Consider the following 13,427-nt stretch of genomic DNA (forward strand, 5'->3'; position numbering starts at 1 on the left):
AAATCAAATCCCTTTGTGTGAAGTGAATGACTGCTACTTAATATCATATTTTTAAAAAAATATAATTATATGATCTGAACAGTATAAAATTGGGTTCTATTTGTCCATATACCAAAAGTTCTAGCATGCTCAGTCAAAAATGATCTTCTTTAAATCCATAAATTTCTGGAAGATCGATTGATGTTTATTAAGTACTGGATATGGTCTGAATATTAGCATGTTTCACAAACATGTAACTTTGTAATATAATTCCAGCAAGGCTGCAGACTTGTAGAATTTGTAGAGCTGAAAACTAGGGAGAAGGCGAAACACTTCTTGTGCTGGAAAGACCTAAAAGATTCAGTGAAGAAACCGATGGAAAGTGCCCTTCCTCTCAATGCAGATACCTGCGTAGCCACAGTAATCGCAGTGAAACAACCAAAAGGCCATACAAATGACGAGACAGCACGGCAGCCATAGAGCAGGACATTCCACCAACATATGGATCCTGAAAACACAAACTTCTGGATTACAGCATCTGGAAGCACAACAGAGAATAAAACCCCACTTCTGTCAGGTAGAGTAGCATCCTGTGTCAAGAAGAATCACACGCTTGTACTATTGTTCAACCGATGTACTTGTACTAGAGAGATCAACTACTTTAAAAATACATGGAAGGTATGTGCAAACTGGTTTGCCTCTTGTGCGTCTTTCATTGCAGGGGAAGTGCACACTAGCCGGGATTCAGAGCACCTTATTTTGTAGTAAGTGAAAAAAAATGAGCAAAAGCAGTCTTGTCAATACACGATCACTCAGTGTACTACGAGAAGATGGGAGGACAACCTTGATAAAGCACAAACACAGATAAAGCCGGTATGTCTATAAATTAGAATACAGTAATTACACTTACCACTGAAAAGAATTGTAAGTAAATCTCTCTCCTGAGGAACACTTTAAGACTGTTTTCCTTTTTTCAAATCTATGTCACCAGTGAAGTCCCGTAAATGAATATTCTCTTGCAAACAGTCTTCTTCACTTTTTGGCAACTGCAGTAGGAACTGCCTTACAAAAAAAGATCCCGTAAGTAGGTTTTATTCCTGTGAGTAATCTCCTCAAAGAGTGAGGAGAAAACATGAGCTAAAATTACTTGCACAATCATGTTTCATAACTGTTCCTAGCCTAGTGGTATTGGTCCTTCCTTTTCCCAAGTAAAAAAATAATGCACAAACTTTTCTCCCTCTTTTACTAAAAGGGAAAAAAAAATCCTGCTTCTCCTTGGATACTTACAGAGTTTGGAGGAGCTCAAAACAATGGAGCACTGTGTGCCCCACTCATCACATAGAGTCTGAAAAAAGACGTATGGAAAAGAATGCACAAAGTATGTAATTACTGTTTCACAAGATAATTTCATTATTAATACATCCCCAAAGATAGCATGCACAGTACTGCAGTTTAATTAGATGGTAACTGGAGGGGGTTTCAATTTATGAGGTAATAAATATATTTTGGACTAATAAACTCCAAGGATGAAGTGTTTATTAATCTAGAATATAAAGATTATATAGTTGATAGGAGACAACCTCAGGTTGTGCTGAGATGCCTGTTGTTTACATATTTGAAAATTAATATTTTCCTTCTTTTGGGAGCTAGATCAGAAAGCCAAGATTGCTGTGGATGGTACTGAACAACACTAGAAACTGTCCAGCAAAGATTCTCAAAGGCAAAGACTATTTAATTCTCACAAGATTTTGTGTTTTGAAAGTTTCACCTTTTAATCAGTTTGTCACCTCCTAAACTATTAAGTACTGCAAATATACCCTCTATACTATGCCTCCTGATAGCTGTCTAAGCCTTATTCTGATGGTAAGAAAGGACAGGTTCCCTGGTAGGATAACCAGAGCCTTTACAACAGACCCCTCCTCTCCTCCCCCCAGATACTCAATTCTGTCTCTGTTCTCCTGCTTTTGGATTCACCTGTAAGACTACACCATGTGGTGAGCAAGTACAACAATTTCAGTGTCTCTCTCAATTTTTTCTTTCCTGAACATCATTCTATAAACTTCTTGCCTAGTACAGCCCATTAAGGACTTGGAAACTAACTGTTCACCACTGTGAGGATTTATATCCCAAAGAGCTGTGCCAAGAAGTCAGAGGAATCAAATGGCACAATCTATTAACTTGTCCTTGGGTAGTTACAACTAGAGCTTTATAAATTGCCAGAGCGTTCAGCTCTTCTAAACTACATTTCTCTGGTTTTTTGAAAGTGTCAGTGTCCCACACAGGCAAGACAGAAGACTGAATTTAATCGAGGAAAATGTGTGCATGATTGAAGTCAAAGATCAGGTTGCTTAAGCCAACACTAAATTTAGGTCTGAGAGAACTATAGGGAAAGATAAAAGAAGAAAAACGAGGAGGAATAGCGTGTGGCACTCTCTCCTTGCAGATGAAACAAGACTACCACGTTCAAAGGAAACCCTATCCACACATGACTGAGTGATGGCTGCTGTGCATTACTGGTCAAAACCAGGGAAATCCTGGATGTGCCAAAAGCACCACAGCACACTGGGGCAGAAGCAAGGAGAGGAGGAAAGGGGCAAGACACATCACATCTTAGATTTATTGGTAAGAAGTCCTGCTTCTCTGCGCCAGACCATGTTGAGTGATAGCAGTGAGAAAGTTGTGTTACTGAGGGCTGTAAAGATTTAAAGATATTTAAGAAAATGTTTATCAATTAGCTTACATGATCCAAATATAATTGGTCATGGTTTCAGACAGCTTCTAGTCTGGCTCCATAGGTTCAGAGCAAAGGCCTCAACACTAAATCTTGAGAAGACTATACAGATAATTAATGGAAGATGATGATGACGGCCATTTCCAAAGCTCCTGCTTTTTAATTCCCAGGCTTATATACTCTCTCCAAATGAAACAAGCGACGGAGCTAACTTTCCAATATTAAATCTCTAGGCAGTATGTTATTCATACAGCTTATGTAGATGTCTTTACCCTCTGGAAAAACAAAGTTTAAGAAAAATGGTTCTATCTTTGGGGAACAGTTTCAGTCTCAGGATAACTACATTAGGAAATCTAACTCTATTACTTTGTATCATACATTTTATTACTAGATTGGTAATAGGAAATTACCAAATAAAATTGGTATTTTACTTGGTAATTTTTTTCCGTGGGCCTCGTCTAATATGAAAGATGGTGATCATCAAATTTATTCAAGTTTTCCTGTCAACAACATCATTAACCAAATCCCTCAATTTCAAAGTAAATAAAAGCATCTGGGCTTCTCGCACAGCAAGACTGACTTGCATATTTAAGCCTCATATATAGATGAATTTGCACTGGACCAAATTTGCATATTAATGAAGGACTAATTGCTCTTTGCAGTCAATTTTATGCAGATGAATTTACTTCTCTCAGTACAATTTTCATAATGTTCAGAAAGAACCAAAAAATGTAAAACTTTTTAAAAGTACACAAATGTTAGACAATCAAGGAAGAAATATCATAATGACATCAAACAGCTTTACATTAAATTGTATATAACTCATCTTTTATATTGTTGCTTTATTTTAACAGCCTCCCACAAAGAATGGAACAATTCATAGAATAACTTCAGCCTATTCCCCTTCCTCAGTCTCAAATTTTAACAGCTTGTAACAACCTATTATATTGTCTTGTTTCCAGCTGGAAGGATAGAGCCTGAATTTTTAGGAGAAGTTCAATTTGCAAAACAGGAACTTATTCTCTCTCAGTCATCCTCATGCCACAGGTCAGTTAGGAGATACCCTGCCCCCACAATTTTAAGGTAGTTTCTACCCAGTTTTGCGCTATTAAGAAAAAGCTCAAGGCCCAAATCCCTAGTCAGTCTCTCCTGAGCTAAAGTACAAAATACTGAGAAAAAGACAGGAAAGTGCATGGAAAAGAGGGACATCAACAAGTGCTGAGGGAAAAATGGTAACATTAGGGAGGGAAGGGGAAAATAGAAATACTGAAGAAGAGGAAAGGAAGTGGAAATGGAAGGACAGAAAAATGATGATGTAATGCATATATTCAGGTCTAGCTAAAAAGAAGAAAACTGAAGGATTTAGGAAAATGTTCAAGGCAAAGTAAACAAATAAAAGAGAAAAATACAGCCACAAATGTACCCACAAAAAAAAAAAAAGAAAAAGAAAGTGAAAGTGAAAGATAAGGAAACAAAAAATATAGAGATAATCAAAGAATAGAAAATACATACAGAAATAAATTTTTAAAGTTATGAAAAATACAGTTTTTCTTAATTCTGTTGGAACGTAAGGACAGTCAGTGGAAATGCATTAGGAATCTGAATTTGCATGTATAGCCTTACTCTTGCTAAAGAGAAAAGCCTTATTTTAACCGTGAAGACTGATAACCATAATATTTATATGTATCATAAAATCACTTACAGAAGACGATTTTAATCAGAAAAGGAATAGCATAAAAGTTATATCTTTAAATAGCTTCAAGGCCTTTTGTTGAAGGAACACAGGAATACGGTTCACAATCACCACATCTGCCATATCTTTAATTGCATTTTTTGCCCTTCTCTACAGCTTTTGCTGTTTTAACATACCCTTTTTAAGACACACAGTACTCAAGATGCAGATATATGATGGTTTCATAGTGGTATCAAAAAGTTTCTCACAGTTTTTCTCTATTTCTTTTCTAATAATTCCTAGCATCCTACTTGCTCTCAGGACCACAGAGCATTGAGCTTACAGATTTCCTGTAATTCCACAATTTAGTTCCTGAGAAGCAACAGTTTATAACCATCATGATATTTCATGATCAAAATACAACAGCGTTCAGTATGAACATCTTTTGACTGAGCTATAGAGTCCTTCCCAAAGAAGATGCTCTCCAGCGCCTGAGCCTCCGATGCAGGGTGGAAGGCGCACAGAAAAACTGCCAGAAGGTCATTTTGCAGTCTCTCCCTTTAGTCTTTCCAACCTTGATGACAGAAGCCATGACATATGGAACATTTGTTAGGGATACACTCCTCCCGTGAGCAATAAAGGCAATGGTTGCACCGAGGCAAGATCTAGACATTGAAGCGGGGAAAAAAAAAAAAAGGCTTTAGGGCAGAAGAGTTGGCAGAAAATATCAAACTGTGGGGAAGGACAGGGAAAACGACCAAGAAGCTTTCACTAGGATTCAAAAAAAGAACAGACCACAGAACAAAGACAAATAGACTTATAAAATAATAACAGTAATTACTGGAAAATAATGAAAAATACTCTACCAAGAAAATATTGCAATGCTACTGCTGAAGAATTTTCACTGAGGAAACAAGACTTAGTTCAGCTGATCAGCCTGGAGGACTTGCTTTTAAAAGCTATTTGAAAACAAACTACAGTTCTTTGTGTACTTTGAAAATACAGCTTTTATTCTGAATTATGAATTCAAAATGTCTTCCTATCTTGCTCACAGAGAGGAATGAAGAAATGCATCCTCCTTTCTAACTTATGTATAGAGCAGTTGAAAACCTGCTATGGGCACTCCCTCTTTTTTTTCCAGAAGATGCCTGGTTCAAGTGATTAATGCTGTGTGAATGTAAACAAAGATAATTATTCAAACAAGAACAAGATGTTCCACCCAAAATGATTAGCTTTTTCAGTGGATGAGATGCCTACTTCTAATCATCAAGAAAGGTTAACCTGACCAGATTTAATTAGCTACTTAATACAATAATAAAGATGCATACATAATTGGTGAGGAAAAGACTGCAGAAGCAACACTGAATTCAAACAAAATACCTCCATCAAGCACAAAGCCTGGGCTGTTATTACATGATTATACTGATGTAAGAATTCCCAAGTTTTTATATCCACTATACATACTTTTTCAATTGTCTATGTGGAACTACACCTGATTAATAATAATAAACATATATTAAACAAACAAAATAAGCAAGAAACAACATACCTAAAATTCAATGATAAAATTAACACAATGTTATTTCTTAACACTGTACTTCAAATCCATAGATGAAGTCAACTAGTTTGTATAGATTTATTTGAGAACTACAGCCTTACAGTGAAATAAATTACTATTTCCTCATAATCAAAAGAACTAAAAAATGTTCATCACTTTTCTGGAATCATGGCTGCTTAAGCAACCTCTGCAAAGCAAAGTTCTGACTCTTAATTCAGAGACAGCTCTTCCTGATCAAGAGTATTTTAATAGCTTCTTCTCTGCAGAACAGATGTTTTCAAGTTTTGTATGTACCATAAATATTAAGAACTGGGCAACACATTTTAAAAGGCAGTGCTCATTAATTTATTAGCACTTGATTTCTGAATGAGAAGAACTAGGTCTTATGGAAGATTTTATTTTTATATATATATACATATGTATGTATATAAAAGGAGATATCAGACAGACATTTTCAACATAGAGTTGATATTTTCAGTAAAAAACAAACAAACAAACAAACTAGTCTTACACTGGAATATTTCCCTAATAATGAAATGAACGCTTTCTATTACAACAATAAAACAATTTGCAAGTATTTAAATGTTATATATCGGGATTACTGCAAAATATATTACATTTCAAAGAATGTTGGGAAATTTTATTAGCCTTGTATCTCTGGATAACATGTACAGCACTTGCTGGTTGAGGCAGGTTTCATCTCAAAGTGTTATCAAATAATGAGTTTTAAAGTGAAGGACTGGGCATCAGACCTTCCATTTTCTTTCAGTAAAGTTTAAACATCCCTTAAAATAAACAATTCAGTGCAAACCAATGTATATGATATTGATTTATTCTATTCATAAAAAGTAACAACATAATGGTAAATTCAATCTATTCAATGAGAAGTTTATGAGCTTAAATATGTCAAAAAGGCAATGAAAGCTAATATATAGTGATTAAATAACAATCTGTGAGAAAAAGACACACAACTTTCAATTCCGTTATACTGAAATCATATACTGACGAAAAGCAGGCTTTTGAATTGTTTCAAAGGAAGCTGCAGCCATTTGCCCTTTTCAACAGCTTGGAAGTTCACAAAGAAAGATTAATTTATAATTTAACTGAAGTGTATCTCAAATAAAGTTTTTGATTAAAATCTACATTTCTGAGCCTCCTGGCAGTGCCAATATTGCTGAAACAGGACATCAGCTGCAACGCCAGCAATTCTGGAAGGCAATGCCATAAACTGTAAATCAGTTTTGTCCTACTTTAATGTTGGTTTAACAATAAAAGAAGAACTTTGATGTTTAATATTTAAATAGTATAATTATTCCTTTAGAACTAAGTCCAGAAGGACCATTCATGGGTACACAATGCAAAACAACAACGAAGAAAATGTGTTTTTGCTACACTAGGAGGCTTTAATTTGTAGACCCAGTTGAAAGGTACAGCACAATTTCTGTGTGCTGCAGGAGATTCCACAGAAACTGTTTAGAAGGAGAAGTGCTCTCCTTCTAATGATGAAGATCATGCCAGTGGATCCATGCACAAAATTGAACAATAAAGCTTAAATACTGTCAAAGCAGAGAACTGTGGATAATATCCACTACAGTTGCTCAAAAATCATCATCAGCTGGCTATTCTGGTGCCTCAGTTTTGAAACCCAGACACAAGGGTTGCTTTCTTCATTGTTTCTGAAGTGAAGATTCGAGCTAGCAAAGCCTCCCTTTCCCTTTTCCCCTCTCTCCCACCTTTTGTCACTTCAGGATGGGTGAACACAGAAAAATTTAGATTTTTGGGAGGAATGCCTATAATTACAAGCTAAGTATTGCCTTTGAACATTTAACAAATTAGTAATGTTCAGATGCAATAATTTTTCTATTTTGGAGGAAGGTTAGAGAGAAGTTCTGCATCTGCACTACAACCAGGGAATGCAGGTTGATTTTTAACCGCAACTGTCAATTTTTGCCAATCATATCGGACACTAGAAATATAAAAATATTTCCCACTACTTAGATAGATCCAAGGTACTACTGTAAATACAAAGATAAATACAATTATCTGCTGTAAAAGAAAAAACTTGTATGTTCAAGGAAATATGAGAGAAAGATGTCACTCATTTTGACTTGGAATGCTGTTTGTCAGCTCACTCAATTACCGAGTTACATCCACTGAGGAAGGATGAGAGTGACCGGGGGATATAGGCTGAACTATGATGTTGTGATGCAAGGAATATTCAAAGTAGCAGGAGCTTATGCAGTGCAGAAGACAGGCATTATAACATGATGTTTAGTGGTGGGATCACATCAACTGCCTACGCCTACAAATAGTTCTAACCCAGTGCTTTACTGCACTATGCAGTATTTGGCCACCATGTTTCATATATATTACAATACAAGATATGCACTGGAACTAAATCATGGCTACCTAATTAAGAATTCAATTATTTATAGCACTCTGCCTTAATTTGTTCCAGAAATTTTGGGGTGGGGGGGGGGGTGGAGAAAGGGTAATGAATAGAAAAGTTAAACGAAAGAAGAGAAAGTTTCATGATTTGGGCAGATGAATGCTATCTAGGGAACTGAATACTACCACTGTTTCTACCATGGAGTTCTAATGCAATGAAAGGTAAGTTATATAGTTATATAAAGCCATGCTCTTCAGCATTCAGTTACTAATTGGGTTCTCAACATGAAAGCATCATTAAATGTAAAGTCTAGTTTCAGCTCTATTGCCTGGAATGGTACACTGCACAGTTCAGTTACAGGAAGGAACCGTGACAGCTGGAACAAGCTCAAGAAACAGATTCATCTGAGATTTTAGTTGCTGAAGTTTATCAGTATGTTTACACAGTTGTGGATGCAGACTCTGAAAGAGGTTCTCTCCCATAGTTCTCCTAAAATGCCAGATTTGTAGCTCCATTTAAATTTTGGTACCGATTGAGACCTTTCATACAGCAGCGGTGGGATACGATGTCTTAAACCTGAGGTCTCCTCCCAGCTGTGCTTGTCTGCATTAACCTTCATCTGGAGTCATGGCCTGTTCTCTCCACTCCACTAATTCACATGTGTTTGACTTCAGCCTGTGTGTGCACTGACGTGGTTACTTGGAAGTGTAAGACTTGTACATCACTAGTGTAGGACAGAGACCATGGTGATTCATCCACACAGCCAGGGCCTACAAAGGTTCTACTAAACACATACACGCTCAAAAAGGGAAAAAGATAATCAGTACTCTTAATAAGGCAGAGTTTGCAGTCCCACCGATAGCATTAAGAAATGCTGCTAAAAATGTAAAGAAGTTATAAAGTGATAATCATCACAGTAATTGTTAAGATCAGAATTCATACTGATTAGCATCTGAGTACTGAAAAATAGCACTCACCATTAATAACAATCGCAACCCTGATTTATTAAACTGAATTAATTTTGAGAATAAGGAATCTTTCTATCGGAATGCAAATAAAGACATCTACTTCATCAGTGTAGTAAGAAACTGGTCACTTAATGAAAACAAGATGGGTTGTCATTCCCTATTTACCATTGCATTCTTACTCCACAGTTTTCAAGGGCCATGTAATAGCCCTGCAAGTTTATTTGCTCAAGCATTATTTACTATTTGCATTATTTCAAGATGAAAAATTACTACATTTCTCTATATCTTGTATACTTGTATAAACACTCAGATACTTTGTACACAATTATTCTTAGTGTTTAGTGACTTAAGTCCAGAAAGTGTATGTATGCTTATGTCTAGACAGATAAGGATCTACAGCTCACGTGTACAGAGAGGGAGTGCGCAGATGCAGGTATTTGTATGTAACAAAAGTAGCGCGCTATTTACTACCTAACGCAGATGGATAAGTCCACTTCGGAGAGCTCTGCAGACTGGTGAAATCAGGATGACGTGTTTGGAATTCTTCCTCTCTTCTTCACTGCTGAAGTAACTCAGGCAAATGCATGTTGGCAGCTCCTTTAAAGATTCAAACTAACCCATTTTACATAATAACCTTCAGCTGCATTAAACACAAACACACAAAAACCAGGTAGCGCAAATACTAGTCTAAATTTGTATTACTAACATACAAAATACACAAAGTCTGAATAATTTTGCAACTAAATAATAAGCAAATTAAAATAATTTTTACAATAAATTGGATTATCCATCGAACACATTAGTTTTTAGGAGTAAAATCTGCACCCAGAGTGAAGTTCCAGTAACAGAGTTGTGTGCTTCCTGAGGCAGCTGAGGAATGGCAAATAGATCAAGACATCTCTAGACCTATTGGTTCCTATCAAATCAAGAAAAATCCAGTCTCCTGGGTTTTTATAAGCCCCTACTCAGAACAGCTCTGGCAAATGTGAACTGCAAGTTTTCTATATTAAAGAAACCTCTTATTCCATAGCTCCTAATGAGCATCTGCCTCAACAGTGAAGTGCACAGCTTTCACACTCCTTGTTTATTAATTTATTTGTTGCTGAGCATAAGAAAAGCTTAAATCATAACTTCCCAAAATACCAAATGAAACTAATCTATTTCCAATTTAAATTTTAATTATATTACTTCAGCACTGCATTTTATCGCCACAAATTACTTGGAGGTATATGCAATAAAGAAGCTCTATAGAACAATTGAATGCATGCAAATGAATATTAAAATATTTACTTTGAATCTTTCATTTCTTTTTCTCCAAATTGTTAAAAAAAAAGAGTGTATTTGGCTGGTGGAAATTATGTACAGACATAGTAACAGAAATATTAGGTGACAGAAAAGAATGGAACAGATCCTTGTGATTCAGCTCCATTTTACCAGGCACATAAAACCAAACTAGCCTCAGCTTGATGCAACTGCTATATCTCCAAAATGAATGTTAGACATGAAGTAGCAAAAAGGCTGGTGAGCCAAATTTATCTTATGGGTTTTTGTTATTATTCCCCTTCTACATTTTCAAAATATCCCTTAATGCTCTTTCCTTTCAGCAGGAAATCTAAGTATCTCAAAATAATATTTACAATCTCAGCTGCAATCTCCTTCATGGTAATTCACTCTGGATGTTTGTTGCTTTTTGTGAGGAATAGTTCTGCTTGAGTTCTCCACTTAGAATGAAACAACTCTCTTTTCCTGATATACTTCATATTCAAATTATTCCAAAGTGTAGCACAGAGAAATGAATTAGATAAGGGCATAAGGAAATGTGTAATTCATACATGGCTGCCATGATGAGCTCACCAGTAACTGATACAGCTTTGAACATTAAAACAACTTTAATGAGAGATGATATTAACCTAAATGCCAGAATTATCACTACTTCCTTAAAAAAAAAAAAAAATAAAATTAACTTCCACTTCAGCAGTCTCCACCGACAAATATTTTAGTTTAATATCTACTTCTGATTTCCATTAAAATACCTTTAGGTGGCTACTTAGATATATGAGAATTTCATGAGCAATCTCCATCTTAGTTTTCTATTGTTCTATGATTTTTACACTCTCTTATAATTAATTAAAAATAATTACAACCTAATTCAAAGGCAAATGTAATATACCGTATCTTTTGGTACTTCCTCTGCGAATTAATAGTATTGTTTCTGTGCAGCCTTTTGTAAAGTTTCCAGATGAAAATAACAGTGTCTAGTACAGCAGGTCTGCTGTTCCTGGTTACTGCTAACACAGAACCAAATAACATTTCTCATTTTCTACACCTACGTCTACTTTGCAGTAAGAAGTGCAACCCAATGCACACAGGTACTCGGGCTCTTCAAACCAGCAGCAACAGAGCTGGGGCGGCGCATCCTGCAACCGCTGCCCGCAGTCCCTGGCATGCTGCAGCCCGTGCCAGGCGGATTAACGGAGGTCAGCTTCCCCACACACCGGGTAATCACACATCTGACTGCGGCGGCAACAGTGGCTGTAGGAAACTGAAACTATAAGGTAACTTTCGTGATTAAGATGAGCTATCAATAATCATCTATTATTAAGTACGGCATCCTATAAATCCTCCTAATTAGTAAACTAGATGTCTTCTTTTTAGCAAACAATCCCCAGCTTACTTCCTTATTTATTTTCTTGAATTCAATTATATTTGCCACCTGCTGGCCCAATCACCTAAATGACAGATTCTAGATGGAAGGTAGAAGCTGGGCCATAAACAATAATTTCATTATAGTTCAATTTCAAATATTTGCCTGCACCTACTTTCTCTGCTTTATGAAGAATGTTTATGCTATTTCCTCCTCCAGGGTTCTGCTGGCTGTGGGACTCTGCACTCCCGTTGGGAGATGCAGCAGCAGCAGCAGCAGCACCAGCAAGAATTTTGCACTGCCAACCCCATAAGAAATCAAAGCTGAGATTTTTCTGAAGGGGAGGCACCACTAGAGGCTGAATAAAGAGGGAAGGGGTGATTTCCAAACCTGGACTGAAAAATTGATACAGCTCCAAAAAATTCAGTTGGTTGCTAAAAAGGACACTTGGTAAAATAAAGATTAGGAAATATTTCTTTAGAAGGTAAAAATAATAGAACTTCTTTTGACAAGAAAAGAAATGGAGGAGGCTGTACTCCTGTTGTTATTTACCTACCATGGGGCTCAAAACTCCCTCTACTCCATAAACCCAATGACTTGCATTTCCAAAAATTTTACTGAATGAAATACAGTCTCTAAAATGCACATTTTACAGAAAAACAGTTTAGCTTGAAGCATGAATTCAAATGCTTTGTTCAGTGTAGCAGACTGCTCTCAAGTCTGGTAGAAGTAAACGAGCACTGGAGCCATTCATTGCCTTTAAGGATTAAATGACGTAGAGGCGGATTGCTATCAAACTGCAAAAACCCACAGTCCTATCACATATGAGCAGAAGGAAAGATCAAAGACTGAAATCTGTTTTGGTCTGCTTTGTCCTTGACTAGAAACACAACAACATTCAACCATCAGGGTTCTACAGTTCAGGCCTTCGAAGAAATCCACATTTCCTTCCATCACCTTTTGAAACATAACTTGCAGACCTACCTTCAAAAACTTGCCGGTACGTTCTGAAATTACACTTTCCTCAAAAAATACCAAAAACATGGAAAGGCTGCCCTTTTGAAGTTAACAAAACTCAGTGTTGTGATAGGAGACAATAAAAGCAATGACCCAGATTCTTGAGCATTTTCCCCACTTCCCACTATTACAGGATATATATAAATCCATGCTGCTTCCTTTATAATTGCAGAAACTTTCTCCACTATATTGTCTTATAACTAGATAGGAATACATATAAACACAGGTTATTCTCTAGCAACTCATTTATTCTGTGATTCTGCATCTTTCATTTCACCAAGCCTCTCCCAGATTTATTTTCCATTGACTTTCACAGTTTGAAAATAAATGTTAAACCAATATTGGTTTAAAGTATTATTTTACCATACTTATTTTGCAATAAGTAGTAATTCAGGTGAGTGTGTAAAATTATATTATATATAAATGAAAACATTAACCAAACTGGAGGCATACAGTCAGTTAATGTCCT

The sequence above is a fragment of the Tyto alba genome, unplaced genomic scaffold, assembly GCF_018691265.1.
Source record: "Tyto alba isolate M040663 unplaced genomic scaffold, T.alba_DEE_v4.0 Super-Scaffold_19, whole genome shotgun sequence".
In the NCBI taxonomy this organism is placed as follows: domain Eukaryota; kingdom Metazoa; phylum Chordata; class Aves; order Strigiformes; family Tytonidae; genus Tyto; species Tyto alba.